The following is a 15745-nucleotide window of genomic DNA, read 5'->3' on the forward strand; positions in this document are numbered from 1 at the left end:
TCATTTGGTGACCCCTAGTACTTGTATTATGAGGAGTAAATAACACTTCCTTAATTATTTTATACCAGTCATGATTTTATAGACCTCTATCATATCCCCCTTTAGCTTTCTCTTTTCCAAGCTAAAACGTCAGAGTCTTATTAATCTCTCCTCATAGGCAGCTGTTCCATACCCCTAATCCTTTTTTGTTGCTCTTTTCTGTACCTTTTCCAATTCCAATATATCTTAAGTGGTAACAGCTAATTTAGATCCCATCATTTTATATGTATAGTTGAGATTATGTTTTCCAATATGCTTTACTTTGCATTTATCAACACTGAATTTCATCTGCCATTTTGGTGCCCAGTCACCCAGTCTTGAGAGATCCTTTTGTAGCTCTTCACAGTCTGCCTGGGACTTAACTGTCTTGAGTAGTTTTGTATCACCTGCAAATTTTGCCACCAGACTGTTTACCCCATTTTCGAGATCATTTATGAATATGTTGAATAGGACTAGGCACAGTGCAGACCTCTGAGGGACACCACTAATTACCTCTCTCCAGTATGAAAACTGACCATTTATTCCTACCCTTTGCTTCGTACTTTTTAACCAGATACCATTCCATGAGAGGACCTTCCCTCTTATGCCATGACAGCTTACTTTGCTTAAGAGCCTTTAGTCAGGGAGCTTTTTAAGGTTCCTTCCCCACTCTGAACTTTAGGGTACAGATGTGGGGACCTGCATGGAAGAACCCCTAAGCTTATTTTTACCAGCTGAGGTTAAAAACTTCCCCAAGGTACAAATTTTGCCTTGTCCCTGAACCATATGCTGCCACTGCCAAGCGTTTTAAACAAAGAATAGGGAAATAACCCACTTGGAGACGTCTTCCCCCAAAATATCCCTCCAAGCTCTACACCCCCTTTCCTGGGGAAGGCTTCATAAGAATCCTTACTAATTTGTACAGGTGAACACAGATCCAAATCCTTGGAAATAAGAACAATGAAAAATCAATCAGGTTCTTAAAAGAATTATTTTAATTAAAGAAAAGGTAAAATAATCACCTCTGTAAAATCAGGATGGCAAATACCTTACAGGGTAATCAGATTCAAAACATAGAGAATCCCTCTAGGCAAAACCTTAAGTTACAAAAAGATACAAAAGCGGGAATATACATTCCATTCGGCACAGCTTATTTTATCAGCCATTAAACAAAATGAAATAAAACGCATTTTTAGCTAGATTACTTACTAACTGAATAGGAGTTGCAAGGCTGCATTCCTGATCTGTTCCCGGAAAAAGCATCACACAGACAGACCAAACCCTTCGTTTCCCCCGCTCCAGATTTGAAAGTATTTTGTCCCCTTATTTTGGGTCAGGTGCCAGCGAGGTTATCTTAGCTTCTTCACCCTTTACAGGTGAAAGGGTTTTGCCTCTGACCAGGAGGGATTTTACAGCACTGTATACAGAAAGGTGGTTACCCTTCCCTTTATATTTATGACATGCCTCCCCAAATTACAGATAGGATGAAACACTGACTGTGATATCTTTTTGGAGCTCTAGGAGAAAACAGAGTTAATAAGACACATGCTTCTCTAAATATACTCCTAATTGTATAAAGACTAAAAATATTTTCCACATCTTAACGAAGATTTTAACCAGTTGATTTTGCAAAACTTTTATGGGAGAATGCATCAGCCACTTTGTTAGAAGCTCCTGAGATGTGTTGGATGTCGAAATCAAAATCTTGGAGAGCTAAACTCCACCGAATAAGGTTTTTTTTTAATTTTCTGTGGCGGTATGAAGCCACTGTAGCGCAGCACGGTCAGTTTGCAGGTGGAAACGCCAGCCCCAAACATATGGGCGTAGCTTTTCCAGAGCGAAGACAATGGCATAACATTCTTTTTCCCTGACTGACCAGTCACTTTCCCTCTCAGACAGTTTTTTGCTGAGAAACACTACAGGGAGAAATTCTTCATCCGGTCCTTCCTGCATTAAAACTGCTCCCACACCAAGCTCAGACTCATCGGTGGCTACTAGGAATGGTTTGTCAAAGTTTGGGGCCCTTAGCACAGGGTTAGACATGAGTGTCACTTTAAGCTGGTTAAAGGCCCTCTGACACATTTTAGTTTACTGAACTGCATTTAGCTGGGCTTTTTCGGTTAGGTCTGTCAGTGGGGCGATGATTTGGCTGTATTGCAATACAAATCGCCTGTAATAACCGGCCAAGCCAAAGAAGAATTGGACCTGTTTCTTTAACTTTGGGACAGGCCACTTTTGGATAGCATTCACTTTGGCCTGTAGGGGGTTGATAGTTCCTTGACCCACCTGGTGTCCAAGGTAAGTCACTCTGTTTAGGCCTATTTGACACTTCTTAGCCTTAACAGTTAGTCCTGCCTCCCTTAGGTACTCAAAGACTTTTTGTAGATGTTGTAGGTGTTTTGCCCAGGAATCCAAAAATATGGCCACATTGTTAAGGTAGGCGACTGCATATTTTTTTCAATCCTGCTAGAAGACCATTTACAAGTTTTTGGAAGTGGTGGGTGCATTCTGCAGCCCGAAAGGGAGAACATTAAATTTATAGAGCCTGACATGTATGATGAAGGATGATTGGTGGATTTATCAAGAGGTACCTGCCAGTACCCCTTGGTTAAGTCCAAGGTAGAGATGAACTGGGCCCATCCCAGTTTCTCCAATAGTTCATCTATGTGTGGCATTGGATAATTGTTTGGGTAAGTTACAGCATTTAGCTTAGGGAAGTCCATGCAAAAACGAATTTCCCCATCTGTTTTGGGAAATAGAACCACTGGAGATGCCTAGGCACTGCAGGGAGGGAGGGAGGTTACCCCCATCTGTAACATATCCTGAATCTCCCGTTCTATAGCCGTTTTAGCTTGAGGAGACACCCGGTAAGGTTGGACTTTAATTGGGTGAGCATTACCTGTGTCAATGGAGTGGTATGCCCATTCAGTTAGTCCTGGGGTGGCTGAGAACGTTGGCGCGTAGCTAGTGCACAGCTTCTTGATCTGCTGTCGCTGCATACACCCAAGGGTCATGGAGAGGTTCACCTCTTCCACACCACCATCACTTTTCCCTTGGTAGTAGACACCTTCAGGCTACTCAGCATCATCTCCTCCCTGCGCTATAAATTGACAAACCTTTAATTCTTTGGAATAAAAGGGCTTTAGAGAATTAATATTGTACACCTTAGTCTTTTTGTTTGAGGTGGGGAATTCTATGAGATAATTAACAGCTCCCAGGTGCTCTTGGACTGTCAATGGCTCTTCCCACGATGCTTTCATTGTATGGGCCTGGAGCGTCTTCAAGACCAAGACCTGGTCCCCTACTTTGAAGGAACACTCTTTGGCAAGTTTATCATACCAGGCTTTTTGCTCTTTTTGAGCATCCTGTAAGTTTTCTTTAGCAAGGGATAAATAGGTTCAGAGGGTGTTTCGTAGGTTGGTTACAAAGTCCAGAATGTTAGTTCCTGGAGAAGGTGTAAACCCCTCCCATTGCTGCTTCTTCAACTGTAATGGCCCCTTAACCTCATGGCCATATACACGTTCAAATGGTGAAAACCCTTAACTGGGATGTGGTACAGCTCTGTAGGCAAAGAGCAACTGCTGCAGCACTAGGTCCCAGTCATTGGAGTGCTCATTTATGAATCTAAGTATTATAGCCCACAAAGTTCCATTAAACTTTTCCATCATGCCATTTGTTTGATGATGATATGGGGTGGCAACCAAGTGGTTCACCTCATGATCGTGGGCTAAGCTCAAGAGCTTGACCCAGTACTTAGTTGGAACTATGAACTGTCTCAGAGGATGCCAGTCTTCCTCTTGTCCACCAGAAAGAGTTTCTTTGTATAAAAGTCCTCTTTCTACAACAAACCTGGATCAATTAGAAGAGTTGAGAGGCAGTGGGTTGCTCCGTGCCGCCGTCCAAGCTCTCTGGTTGCATTCATCTGCTTCCTGTTCGGTCTTGAACTGTTCCCTTGATGCTGGAGACATTAGTTTCTCATTGGATTGTGAACTTGGGCTTGTTCCCTCTGGAAGCCATGCAGGTGATGGGGCTGTTTCCGTTGACTGTGAACCGCTCCCCACTGGTGCACTATGTTCGGGTTCAGGCTCTGGCTGAGCCTTTTGTGTTGGGTTATCTGCTGCTGCCGGTTCAGGTTCGGGGGGGGGGGGGGGGGCTCTGATGTTGGGGTTGCAAGCACTGGATTCAGTGCTGACACTGGTTCTTTCACTGGTTGTTCCACCGGTTCCGGTTCTGAGACTGGCTCAGTCTGGATCTCTGTGACTGGATCCACTACTGCTGTTGTAGACATTGGCATGGGGTCTGGTTCTGTCACCTCTGACCAGGTCCTGGTAGAAGTTTCCGGAACAGAGCTAGGTGTGACAGCTTGTTTAGCCTGGCTGTGGGTGACCATTCCCACCCTCTTGGCTAGCTTCACATGATTGGCTAAGTCTTCCCCCAACAGCATGGGTATGGGATAATTATTATAGACTGCAATCGTCCACGTTCCTGACCAGCCCTTGAACTGGACTGGAAACTTGGCTGTCAGAAAGTCAAAAGAGTTTGACTTGCAGGGTTGAATCGTCACTTGGACCTATGGGTTGATTAAATTGGGATCCATTAAGGAAGCATGGATAGCCGACATTTGTGCTCCAGTGTCCCTCCACACCATGACCTTCTTTCCGCCCACACTCACAGTTTCCCTCCGCTCCAAGGGTATCTGGGAGGTATCTGGGCCTGCGGACCTCTGGGGTGATTCCGGTGCAATGAACTGTAATCTGTTGGGGTTCTTGGGGCAGTTGGCCTTTACATGTCCCAGCTCGTTACATTTAAAACATCATCCAGCTGACGGGTCACTGTGGCAAGGTGGGTCGCTGGAGAATGGGGTGGTGGGACAATAAGGTGTCTGGAGTGTTTCTTTGGGTGTAGTTGGGGCCATGGGCTGCCCCCATAGTAGGGTGTGGTCTGAGGGTGTCCCTTCTGGTATCCACTCCAACTGCGACCAGGGTTGTTCCTCTCTCTTCCCTCCCCCCGTTTTGTTCTGGCTTGCCCCGTCTCTCTGGTGGTCTGGGACTGCTCGTATTGATCAGTATAAGAAGCAAGACTTTCTGCTGAATCCATTTTTTATCCCATAAACACTGTTTTATATCCTCCTTGAACATATTCAGGAATTGCTCCTGTATCATCAAATCCCGCATTCCTCCAAAGTTAGTTACAGCCCATCCATTGAGCCATTTATCAAACAGATCTGTCATCTGGTTTACATATAAAGAAAAGGAGTACCATTGGCACCTTAGAGACTAACCAATTTATTTGACCATAAGCTTTTGTGAATGCATCCGATAAAGTGAGCTGTAGCTCATGAAAGCTTATGCTCAAATAAATTTGTTAGTCTCTAAGGTGCCACTAGTACTCCTTTTCTTTTTGCGAACATAGACTAACACGGCTGCTACTCTAAAACCTGGTTTACATATGCCACTTTACATAGTCCAAATCCTCTCTTAAGGGCTTTAAATTTTACTCTGTAAGTTTCAGGTGTAACTTGAAATTGTTTTAAAATCAAATCCTTCAATTTATTGTCGTCAGAAGCCTCCTCAATAGGCATCGTATTGAATATGTTCAAAGCTCTTCCAGTCAATTTTGCAACCAATGTGGTCATCTTGTGAGCTTCAGGAATTTGATGGAGTGTGCACAGTCACTCAAAGGTGAGAAAGTATTCAGCAATATCACTGTATTCATCATACCGTTTACATAGTTGCTCCCATTTGTGGATTGTTGGGGAAGGATTATAAAGGTTATTTGGTGTATTCTTCTGAGCCTTTGCCTTATCCATCTCCTGTGCATGCTTCCTCTCTTTTTTCTTCTCCTCTTTTTCTTTTTCCTTTGCCTCCATTTCTCTCCTATGGGCAGCCTACATTTCTTTTTCTTTGGCTGCTTGTGCATCCATCTCTATCTGTCTGAGTTCTACCCATCTTTTATGTTCCTTTTGTTTTTCCTCAGCCTTAAATCTGGCTAATTTCAGCTTTTGTTGAACAGTGCAGTCTCTCATCCTAACTCTCTGTTTTTAAGTCACTTTGCACCCGAGAGTTAGAAAGAAAACAAAAACAAAACAAAACAAAAAACTGGTTTGTAAAATTTTGCTGTGCTGTAACCTGATACCTTTTTTCTCTGATAGCTTTTTTCAACCTACAGAAAAATCCTTTTGTTTTGCCAGCTGCTCCGTCCCCCAGGCAGAGAGACAGAATCTACAGCTGCAATCACCTTTTATAAAACCCTTTAAAACCCTGCTGTGGTTCTGGTTTAAAATGATCTCACCACTAGCACCATGTCAAGGTTCCTTCCCCACTCTGAAGTTTAGGGTACAGATGTGGGGACCTGCATGAAAGACCCCCTAAGCTTATTTTTACCAGCTTAGGTTAAAAACTTCCCCAAGGTACAAAATGTGTCTTGTCCTTGAACCGTATGATGCCACCACCAAGAGTTTTAAACAAAGAACAGGGAAAGATCCCACTTCCTCCAAAATATCTCCCCAAGCCCTACACCCCTTTCCTGCTAAAGGCTTCATAAGAATCCTCAGGAATTTGTATATAGGTGAACAGAGACCTAAACCCTTGGATCTTAAGAACAATGAAAAATCAATCTGGTTCTTAAAAGAAGAATTTGAATTCAAGAAAAGGTAAAAGAATCACCTCTGTAAAATCTGGACGGTAAATACTTTGCAGGCAAATCAGATTCAAAACATAGAGAATCCGTCTAGGCAAAACCTTAAATAACAAAAAGACACAAAAACAGGAATATACCTTCCATCCAGCACAGCTTATTTTACCAGCCATTAAAGAAAAGGAAATCTAACACATTTTCTAGCTAGATTACTCACTAACTTAACAGGAGTTGTAAGGCTGCATTCCTGATCTGTTCCCAGAAAAAGCATTACACAGACAGACAAACCCTTTGTCCGTCTCCCCCACCCCCAGATTTGAAAGCATCTTTCCCCCTCATTGATCATTTTGGGTCAGGTGCCAGCGAGGTTACCAGCTTCTTAACCCTTTACAGGTGAAAGGGTTTTGCCTCTGGCCAGGAGGGACTTTATAGCACTGTATAAAGAAAGGTGGTTACCTTTCCCTTTATATTTATGACAGACCTTGTAATAAAATCATAGAATCATAGAATATTAGTGTTGGAAGAGACCTCAGGACGTCCTGTAGTCCAACTCCCTGCTCAAAGCAGGACCATCGCAAACTAAATCATCCCAGCCAGGGCTTTGTCAAGTCGGCCTAAAAAACCTCTAAGAATGGAGATTCCACCACCTCCCTAGGTAACCCATTCCAGTGCTTCACCACCCTCCTAGTGAAAAAGTTTTTCCTAATATCCAACCTAAGCCTCCCCCACTGCAACTTGAGAACATTACTCCTTGTTCTGTCATCTGCTACCACTGAGAACAGTCTAGATCCATCTTCTTTGGAACCCCCTTTCAGGTAGTTGAAAGCAGCTATCAAATCTGCCCTCATTCTTCTCTTCTGCAGACTAAATAATCCCAGTTCCCTCAGCCTCTCCTCATAAATTATGTGTTCCAGCCCCCTAACCTTTTTTGTTGCCCTCCGCTGGACTCTTTCCAATTTTTCCACATCCTTCTTGTAGTGTGGGGCCAAAAACTGGACACAGTACTCCAGATGAGGCCTCACCAATGCTGAATAGAGGGGAATGATCACTGGATCTGCTGGCAATGCTCCTACTTATACATCCCAAAATGCCATTGGCCTTCTTGGCAACAATGGCACACTGTTGACTCATATCCAGCTTCTCATCCACAGTCACCCCTAGGTCCTTTTCTGCAGAATTGTTGCCGAGCCATTCGGTCCCTAGTTTGTAGCGGTTCATGGGATTCTTCCGTCCTAAATGCAGGACTCTGCACTTGTCCTTGTTGTACCTCATCAGATTTCTTTTGGCCCAATCCTCCAATTTGTCTAGGTCCCTCTGTATCCTATCCCTACCCTCCAGTGTATCTACCTCTCCTCCCAGTTTAGTGCCATCTGCAAAATTGCTGAGGAAGCAATCCATGCCATCCGCCAGATCATTAATGAAGATATTGAACACAAACAGCCCCAGATCCGACCCTTGGGGCACTCCACTTGATACTGGCTGCCAGCTACACATGAAGACATTGATCACTAGCTGTTGCGCCAGAAGACCTAGCCAGCTTTCTACTTACCTTATAGTCCATTCATCCAACCCATACTTCTTTAACTTGCTGGGAAGAATACTGTGAGAGACTGTATCAAATGCTTTGCTAAAGTCAAGGAATAACACGTCCATTGCTTTCCCCTCATCCACAGAGCCAGTTATCTCATCATAGAAGGCAATTAGTTTATTCAGGCATGACTTGCCCTTGGTGAATCATGCTGACTGTTCCTGATCACTTTTCTCTCCTCGAAGTGAAGGAACTCTGCACTTGTCCTTGCTGAAACTCATCAGATTCCTTTTGACACCGTCCTTTAGTTTGTCTAGGTCACTCGGACCCCATCCCTACCCTCCAGCATTACTACCTCTCTCCCTAGCTTAGTCTCATCCACGACCTTGCTGAGGGTGCAATCCATCCAATCATCCAAATCATTAATGAAGATTGTGGTGGTGCACCCCATAAGGCTTTATGGAAATATGCTTATGAATGTATATATGACATAACTGGAATATGTTTTATGCTACATATGCCATGTAACATATCTCTGTAAAGGTTATGATCTACTTAATCTATTCATCCTATTTGTATACATGTATCAGTTTTTAATTCGAAGTTATGAATATTGGCTCTTTACTTGCTTGATTTTTAAGTAGCCTTCGTAAAGCATTTGGTCAGCTTCTTGAGAAAGGAATGTGCAAATTAAGTGTCCAATCAAGAAACACTTAACGAACAATGGATTTTGGAAGGCTCCAATCTGCATAAGAAGTCTTCCTGGAGACATTTAAGATAGCATGTAGGCAATGGCTGCTGCCTGTAAAAACTGAGTCATGCATAGATATGTGACTTACCTATGTGATTCCAAAACTCCATCTTGGAGCTGGACTTTGCATATGAGGGAAGAGGGGGTCTCCACCCATAAGAGAAAGTCCATTAAAGCCCCTGGGATACCCCTCCATTTTGTCTTCAGCTGCCTCAAGAGGTAGTCTCTCCACACACAAAGGATACCCGAAAGAAACTGGAATAAAGGACAGTAACCACGGCGGGTGTGAGTGCTTGCTGGACCTAAACTAGGAGTTTCATCTGTAAAAGGAAGTTTACTGGAACACCTCTGAGGTGAGGTTTTACTTGTATTCAGTTTTCTTACTGTATTAGGCATAGACTTGCATGTTTTATTTTATTTTGTTTGGTAATTCACTTTGTTCTGTCTAAAGAAAAGGAGGACTTGTGGCACCTTAGAGACTATCACATTTATTTGTGCATAAGCTTTCGTGAGTTACAGCTTTTTGGGAATACAAACTAACACGGCTGCTACTCTGTAATGTGTTCTGTCTGTTACTACTTGGAACCACTTAAATCCTACTTTCTGTATTTAATAAAATCACTTTTTTACATATTATTTAACCCAGAGTCTGCATTAATACCTGGTGGGGGAGAGCAAACAGTTGTACATCTCTCTCTATCAGTGTTATAGGGGGTGAACAATTTATGAATTTACCCTGTATCAGCTTTATACAGGGTAAAACGACTCTATTTGGGGTTTGGAGTTGGGCATCTGAGTGTTAAAGATGGGAACACTTCTTAAGCTGCTTTCAGTTAAGCCTACAGCTGTTAGGGGACATGGTTCAGACCTGCAGCAGGCTAGCTGGTCTGGCTCAAACCAGGCGGGGCACTGAAGTCCCAAGCTGCCAGGGCAAGAAATCAGGGGCAGAAGTAGTCTTGGCACTTCAGTTGGCAGCCCCAAGTGGGTTTCTGTGATCCAACCCATCACAAAGATGTTGAACAAAACTGGCCCCAGAACTGACTCCTCTTCATATCATCTGTCAAATCGGTATTGAGCCTATGATCACAACCCATTGAGCCCAACAATCTAACCAGCTTTCTATCCACCTTATAGTCCATTCATCAAATCTATATTTTTTTAACTTGCTGGCAATACTGTGGGAGACCGTATCAAAAGCTTTGCTAAAGTCAAGATATATCACATCCACTGCTTTCCCCATATCCACAGAGCCAGTTATCTCATCAGAGAGGCAGTCAAGTTGGTCAGGCATGACGTGCCCTTGGCGAATCCAAGTTGACTGTTTCTGATCACCTTCCTGTCCTCCAAATGCTTCAAAATGGATTCCTTGAGGACATGCTCCATGATTTTGCCGGGGACTGAACTGAGGCTGACTGGTCTGTATTTCCCTGGGTTCTCCTTCTTCCCTTTTTTAAATATGGGTCCTATATTTCCCTTTTTCCAATCATCCAGGACCTCCCCCGATCACCATAAATTTTCAAAGATAATGGCCAATGGCTCTGTAATCACATCAGCCAACTCCCTGAGCACCCTTGGATGCAACTCGTCTGGCCCCATGGACTTGTGCATGTCCAGATTTTCTAAATAGTTCTTACCTTGTTCTTTCACCACTGAGGGCTGCTCACCTCCTCCCCATACTGTGTTGCCCAGTGCAGTAGTCTGGGAGCTGACCTTGTCTGTAAAGACAGAGGAAAAAAAAACATTGAGGACTTCAGCTTTTTCCACATCCTCTGTCACTAGGATGCTATAAAAATAATGGCTCAAGTTTGGGAATCTCCCTCACACCCTGGGCTGTGAAGACTGATGCAAAAAATTCATTTAGTTTCTCCACAATGATCTAGTCGTCCTTGAATGCTCCTTTAGCATCTCGGTCATCCAGTGGCCCCACTGGTTGTTTAGCAGGCTTCCTGCTTCTGATGTATTTTTAAAAATTGCTCTTACTTTTTGAGTCTTTGGCTAGCTGTTCTTCAAATTCTTTTTTGGCCTTCCTAATTCTTTTTTTTTTTTTTTACACTTCATTTGCCAGATTTTGTGCTCATTCTATTTTCCTCATTTGATTTAATTTCCATTTTTTAAAGGATGCCTTTTTGCCTCTCACTGCTTCTCTTGCTTTTTTTAGCCATGGTGGCACAGAGCAAGAGGATACCACTACATCATCTGGAAGGAGGGTTCCAACTATGGAATCATTTCCCTCTGCTCCAGATGGATGTTCTCCTTCCCTGAGACTTTCATCCTCCTCAACGGCACAGAGACTGTTACACGGGGGGTGGGACCATTATACTGTGTCCCGGCAAGTCTTATCTATGTACATCTCTGTCTCCCTCAGCTCCTCCAGCTCAGCCACTCTGGTGTCCAAAGCCCACACGCAGTGTCTGAGGGCCAGGAGTTCCTTGCACCGAATGCACATATACACCACTTGCACCACCTACATGTAATCATTCATGCTGCACTGGATGCAATAAACCGGATAGCCCCCTCTCTGTTGCTGGATTCTGCCTGCATTTTCTTTTTACTCCTGAAGTTAGTTCCTTTTTTGGTGTGTGTTTTTTTTTAAATCAGGGGGTGTTTTTGGCTTAAGTTTAAAGAAGTTTAAAGAATGTTAGGTGTATCTAGCCCCCTCTCACACTCCTCCTGTAAACTCCCTCGCAAAACTCCCCTGTTAGCCGATCCTGTTCGCTACATTCTCTGGTTGCTTAGGAGACGGCTTTTTCAAGCATTGGTCTTCCTGGGTAGCCCCACCCCCTGGTTAAGGGTTGATGGGTGCTAAAGGCCTTAGGGATTAATGCCAGTCAGCAATATGGTTTATGGAAACAGGCCTCATCAAATAAACCCAATTTCACCCTTTAATGCGAGTACATGTTTGGCTGATCAAGGGAACCGTGCAGATTCAATAAACTTCAATTTCTCTGAAGCATTTGATTTAGTAGGGGAAAACGTTAAGATAAAAAATTAACACTATACAATATCAGTAGAGCACACGTTAAATGGACTAAAAACTGGCTAACTATAGATCTCAGAAAGCAGTTTCAGTGGGCCATTGTCAGGGAATGGGAGTGTTTCTAGTGGGGTTCTGCAGGGATCAGTTCCAGACCCAATTCTATTAAATATTTTCATCAATGATCTGGAAGCAAACAGAAAATCACTGCAGATGAAATTTGTGGATGACCCAAAGATTGGCAGAGTGGTTAAAATGAGGCAGCAAGGAAAGGCATAATGATTGATCTGGAGCATTTGGTGAGTTGGGCCCATGCAAACAATATGTTTTAATACAGTCACATGCAAAGTGATCCTCTTGGAATAGGCAATACAGGCCCGACCCACAGACTAGGGCACTGTATTATGGAATGCAGGGACCCTGAAAATGATTTAGGAGTCCGTGCGATGCTGTGGCCAAAAGGCCTGATGGAATCCTTGGATGCATAAACAAGGGAGTGGTGAGTTGGATCCAGGAAAGGATTTTTCCTCTGCACATGGCATTAATTAAATCGACTGTGCCCAGTCCCAGGGGCCACATTTCAAAAAAGACATTGAAAAATTGGAGAGGGTGCAGAAAAGAGCCACAAAGATGATTAGAGGCTGGAGAAAATGAAAGTCACAGAGACTTAAAGAGCTTCACCTACTTATCTTATCAAAAAGATGACCAAGGGAGACATTCATGGGGAGAAAACCGTCAGTAATAATTGTCTCTTTAATCTGGTGGAGAAAGGCAGAGCAAGACCCAATGGCTGGAAGTTGAAGCCAGACAAATTCCATCTGGAAATAAGGGCCAAATTCTTAGCATTGAGGGTGATTAACCACTGGGAAAGACTGCAAAAGGAAGAGGTTTGCAAACGGAAGTGGTAGATTCTCAAACTCCTCATGTCTGCAGATCCAGAACGGATGCTTTTCTCAGAGATCTGCTTGAGGGCTTGTCTACAATTAAAATTCTACAATGTGCCTGCCCTAGTGTAGACACTATTTACTATGATGGTACGGGTTCTCCCATGAGCGTAGGTCATCCACCTCCCCGAGAGGTTGTAGCTAGGTCAATGTAAGAATTTCTCTGTCAACCTCATGCTGTTTACACTGGGGTTAGGTTGATATAGCTTCATCTTTCATCTTTCATCTTTCAGGGGTGTGGATTTTTTTTGTTATTGCAAAAGAAGAAAATGCAGCTTTGATTTGCATTAGCAGAGGCATAGCCGGCAAGTCACAGGAGGTACATAGTACTGCTCTAGTCAGGACCGGCCAGGCCACAGCTGGAGCATTGTGTCCAATTTGGGTCACCACTGCAGAGGAAGGATGTAGAGAAACTGGAAAGGATCAGAAGCAAGAGACAGAGATGATCAAAAGGATGGAATACAAGACATATGAGCAAAGGCTGAAGCAACTGTGTGTGTTGAGTCTGGAAAAGAGGAGATCGAGGGGGGATGTGACAGGGGTCTTCATATACTTGAAAGGCTGCCATAAAAAAGATGAAGAAAAGTTGTTCTCTCTTGCCACAAAGGGCAGGAGAACAGCCAGTGGGTTCAAACTGCATTATAGCAGATTTAGATGAAATCTAAGGAAAGCTTCCTAACTGTAAGAACAGGAGGACAATGGACCAAATGCCTCAGGAGGTCCTCAAAGCTCCTTTGCTTGAGGTTTTCCAAAGGAGGAAGGATAGTCATCTGTCTGGGATGGTTTACATGCAACAAATTCTGCATCTTGGCAGGGGGTTAGACTAGAAGGCCCTTGCGGTCCCTTCTCCCCCTATGGCTCAATGATTCTATCATGTAAAATCCTACTTTAGAGCAGATCTTAGTCAAAGACAAGTTATGGAGCTCAATACAGGGGTAAATGGGTGAAATTTAGTGGCCTGTGTTATACAGGAATTCAGACTGATTTTAAACCCTATGAATCTATCAATAGAAGAAGTAGATCAGGCATTTATATTTACTCTGTCTCATAACACATAAACAAGGGAACATTCAATTACATTTAAAGACTGAACATATAATACTGATAAAAGAAAATTATTTACGTAATACATATTTGGCCTGTGGAACTCCTTGCCACAGACTTTATTGGAGCAAAGAGCTTAACGGAATGGATTGGCCATTCTAGGTGGTGCTAATGGCTACCTGATACCGTGAATTACAAAATATCATTTTTCGTTGCTTATAAGTTTGCCAAACTTTAAGCATTTGGACTGAAATGACCCATGCTGGGTATCTGCTGCTGGCTGAATTGTTTTTTGAAAGTTTAATGCATACAGTTCAGCTGACTTCTTGAATGAAGCTAGGAGAAAATATGTCTTGCCCAGGTTGAAAAATTCTTATAATTGTTCCAGTGAGGAATCCTAGCACCTCCATGCTTTCCAGCAGGTAAAATGTTGGTAACAGCCCCCCGTTTACTGCCAGAGAACTGAAATGAAAGAGGAGAAGGTGACGGCGTCAGTGCATTGACACACAGCTGGCTTCTGAGCTCCTTACTCAGTTGTCATTCCAATGAAAGTTTTGCCTCAGTGGAGCCTGACCAAAGTACAGGCTATGGTCCCAGAATTTGGCCTTGTGTTGTACATCTGCTAACACCTTTCCTCTTCAAGGGTTCACTGTGCCACTGATATGCAGACACCTTGTGGCTGACGGTCATCATGTGGGGGCAGAGCAAAGTGGGACATTTTGGCCCATGATATTGGAACAAACTCATCCCCTGTGGCAAGGGTCCTGGGATATTTAATGGCTGTGCAGAGCGGAAAGCACCACAGACTTACTCTCTATCCCATCATAGAATCATAGAATATCAGGGTTGGAAGGGACCTCAGGAGGTCATCTAGTCCAACCCCCTGCTCAAAGCAGGACCAATCCCCAACTAAATCATCCCAGCCAGGGCTTTGTCAAGCCTGAGCTTAAAAACCTCTAAGGAAGATTTTTACACCCACGTTGCCCTGGGTTTTTCAAGCAGGTGAGCGCGTCAGCAAGAGATGTGTACCTGTGAATTCTGAGATGGGAGTGTCTTCCCTGGGACTCCCCCTCAGGTAGCCGTGTCCCACACCTCTCTCACCCCAGCATCTGCAGCAGCATCCAATGCTGAGAGCCAACATAGGGGTGTGCACTGTTTATAATATAGCTCTGTCAAATCCCTGCAGGGTTCACTCAGCGTCTAGTGGAGAAGAGGCATCTGAATGTAAACAGGCTGGAGACTGGAGACTCTCTAGCCAATGTCTCTCTTTCCATATCTGCGCTTCTGTGCTATTTATCCAGCTTTAGCAGTAAACAGTAATTAAGGGACCTCCCCAAAGGGAGATGAGAACTCTTGGGCTCTGTGCTGAGTTAGAGAGGAATTGGCTGTTCAGTGTATTTGCGTATATTTAAAAAATTATAGTTGATTAGGAGGAAAACTAGGGATAATGCCTAGGTTTCCATAGGGTCTGATACACTATAAATGCCCTGGAGGGATGGGTAGATAGTAGACAGACATACCTGGAGACAGATGAATGAGAGGAGACACAAGCAGTTTGTGCAGACACACAGGACTGTTGCTAATGGATGAGAGATCGGTAATTCTCATTAGTAACTATTATCATACTGTGCAGCACCTTTCATTGAAGGATCTTTAAAACACTCAGCAAAGGAGAGTCACTTTGAACATATCTCCATTATACAGAAGGTAAACTGAGGCATGGGGAGATGTGACTTGGCCAAGTCACATGGAGTTTGAGGGGCAGAATGACAGAAAGAACTCATGAGTCCTGACTTCCCTGCCATAACCACGGTCTCTCTGTCACATCAAGAGGGAAATGGATTCCTGCT

Source organism: Lepidochelys olivacea, assembly GCF_965140295.1.
Source record: "Lepidochelys olivacea isolate rLepOli2 genome assembly, chromosome: 1".
In the NCBI taxonomy this organism is placed as follows: Eukaryota; Metazoa; Chordata; order Testudines; family Cheloniidae; genus Lepidochelys; species Lepidochelys olivacea.